General features: G+C 42.9%; 1 long non-coding RNA gene across 1 annotated transcript; it reads right to left on the bottom strand.

Moving 5' to 3' along the window:
- Positions 1-322: 322 nt before the first annotated feature.
- Positions 323-2530, bottom strand: LOC119286399. Its single transcript, XR_005140418.1, has 3 exons — positions 2310-2530; positions 2144-2218; positions 323-782 (listed from the first exon to the last, which is right to left on the bottom strand). It is a non-coding gene; the product is annotated as an uncharacterized LOC119286399 (long non-coding RNA).
- Between the last annotated feature and the right edge of the window lie 595 nt (positions 2531-3125).

The raw sequence follows: 3125 nt of genomic DNA, 5'->3' as shown, positions 1-3125 counted from the left end.
TCACTTCATAAATAGTGCCAGGAGACAAGTGACACTGTACATGATGGCGTCACGGTACGGTTGTCTTGTCCGCGGTATGGCCGTCTCGTCGGGGTCTTGTCGGTGTCGGGTCGAGCTGCAGTCGGCAGCCGGCTGGTTGGCGCAGTCGGCAGCCGGGCAGTCGGACTGAGGTGCTTTGCTAGCCCCGATGTCTTGAAATATTGTCTTGTCGTCTTCGGGGTACCCGTGGTCAATTACTCCGTCAACCATCAATCATTAATTTTAACTAGATGATACCCCGCATGTATTTGCGGGAAGTGTAGCAAGAAAAATCCGATATGTTAGAGAAATGAAATATAAATAATTTGGATATACTTGTCAACCATACCTTTTCTTGGCTAAAATAAAACCTTTTCATGAGATTAAACAATGCACTACAGGCTAGAAATATACATAATGTTTCCTTTCAAAAAAATATTAACACTAGTGGTTTAAGTTCCCACTGACAAAATATCATGGCCCTGCAACCCAATTATGCATCGAAAACATCTCACCCACCAAGACCAAATAAATATACCGCAAATCAAATAGGCCTTGGAGATTTGTTTCAGAGGTGGTAGCGATTCTTAGTTGCCCACATCGTAGGCTCGTAGCTCACTGTTTATCTTCATCGCGCAAAGACAACAAACAATCACCTCCTTTAATAGAAACAGAGCACTGGCACTTGAAAAGTGAAAAAAATAGTGTGCAAGAGTTGATGAGAGTGAGAACAGAACATGCCAATTCAGTTTGTACCATAATTTCTGCATATAAAAACCAAAGCCTGGTGTAGTTAGTTAAGGCAATGTTTGTACAACAATTTGCATAAAAATAAGTTTCATGATGAAATAAAAGGCGAACCAATTTTGACTTAATAAGGTAAGACCAGTGAAGGGAGAAATCTTTTAAACTTACCAACGTGATGAACTTCTGGTCAATAGTTGAACATGGCAGTCCATAAGCATACTATATCCATTCAATATTCTACTCTAGTTAATATTGCAATTATGTAATAGTCATGGTTTGGGAAGTCAGGATAACGTGTTACGAAACAACGGCATGTACGTAAAGCGAACAAATGTAACAATGAAGAGAGAATGGTGAAGTAAATCTTACTGATTCCGCAAAGCTGAACATAATTAATTAGATTAAAGGTGTAAAATGGAAGCAATCCATAGGAATCAAACAATAACAATCTGTAAGGATAATTAGAGGTTATGTACTTATATAGATAGGTAATTCGCAGTCGAGAGTACAACCACCGTAGATAAAAAATAAAACTCACAAGGAAATAGATTTAAGATAGAGGTTAGCAAACATAAGGAGTGATGAGCCCTAATGTTTATCCACTCGAATTTTGGCAACTTTTAAACAATATGTATCTTGTTTCATAGTAATATTTTTAGGTCCATGGAAGACTTATGAGAATTGGATGGAAAAATAGGTTGACCTTCCTTCAACTATTGTTGTATCATCTTCCTTCAACTGTTCAGACCTATACTTGTCAACACTCTCGGGTGTGCACATATATGGAAGTAACTCACAACATTAAACATGAGAATCATTGGAAAAGAACTAATCCATACAAAAGCTTTTTTACCCCATAATCTAGACAAAAGTAAACTGCAACATCAATATATTTTCATTATTCCAAAATATGTTGAGAACACATGAGTAACTAAAAATAGAAGATAGCACCACCTGAACTTTCAAATGCTTAATACAGAAACAACAAATTGTGTGGCTCGTTCGGATCCAGGGCTTCAAAGCTTGTTTGAATTTGAAGCCATTCAGTAAGCAGGATTGGTACTAAAGGTTTAGAGATACCAAATTAATCGGTTGAAAAGGCATGTTCCTGCTCTAGAAACATTGACAAAAATATGATTTGCGGAATAAAAAATAGGTCTAGAAACTACAAACCTTCTCGGAATAGAGGCTAATAATGGCCATGTTAAGCGTGGAACAGATAAAACTACAAATGCACGCGGTACTTAATCATGGTAGGGTGAGATGATTTATCTTATGGGCCATCGAGATGGATCCCAAATCAACGGTTCCTTACTTGTAAAATGTGGGCAGGAAGTCAGGTATACCATTTTATTTACTTTTAACAGAATAACCTCACCTTAGTTCTAGGACTTAATCTCTTGCCATGGGGAGCAGTTAGACCAGCTGTGAATCATTCAGGCGGATTTTGTACCTACAGTATATATGCAAGGTCAAGTTACCTATGTGGGCGAAACTAATTCAAGTACTTTGTGAGTCAAGCAGAGCCAGAGAATAAAGAACACCTATTCTTACTCTACCACTTCAAGACATGCTGAACGGCTCGTCAGGCTCCATGCCGAAGCAAAGGAAGGAGGGGCTAGACGAGGAGTAGCAGCAAGATCCTAGGAGGAGATGTGACGGGCGCGGGGTGGGTGTGGAAGGCATCCGCTGCCGGCCAAAGCCGATGCTGGCCGTTGGAAGTGGATGTCCGGAAGAAACCGATGCGTGGCACCGAGGAGCACTGGCGCTGTCCATGTGCTTCTACGTGGTCAGGCGAAGCCGATGCCGGGGACCTGGGAGGCGTTGTGGGTGCTGGCGACGCGTAGCAGGCGGGCAGGGGCGCCATCCATGTGTATTGTGGTGGACGGAGTATTTAACCAAAAACTACCACAAAACGTGACAGAAAACTACCACTTTATGATTTTGTGCGGAAAACTACCACTTTTGTCCTAGTCCGTGGCAAAAAATTACCAAGTCTCGAAACCGGTCGCTTCACCCGCGCTAAGCACCAAACTAACCAGCCAGTCCCATGTTTCAGGCGCCACGGTGGCCGATGCCCGCCGCACGTTAACGGCGCGTCCGCGGTCGGAAACGGCGTCGTCAGAGGATCAACATCAAATGACGGGTCCTACGTTTTGGTGCATTGAACGCAAACTGACAACCGCCGTTTCCGACCGCAGACGCGTCGTTAACACGCGGCGGGCGTCGGTTGGCCACCGTGACACCTGAAACATGGGACCGGCTGGTCAGTTTGGTGCTTAGCGCGGACGAAGCGACCGGTTTCGAGACTTGGTAGTTTTTTGCCATGAATTAGGACAAAAGTGGTAGTTTTCCGCACA

This window comes from Triticum dicoccoides, chromosome 4A (genome assembly GCF_002162155.2).
Source record: "Triticum dicoccoides isolate Atlit2015 ecotype Zavitan chromosome 4A, WEW_v2.0, whole genome shotgun sequence".
Taxonomy (NCBI): Eukaryota; Viridiplantae; Streptophyta; class Magnoliopsida; order Poales; family Poaceae; genus Triticum; species Triticum dicoccoides.
Note: the sequence above shows the minus strand (reverse complement) of the source record. Positions and strands in the feature narration are given on the sequence as shown.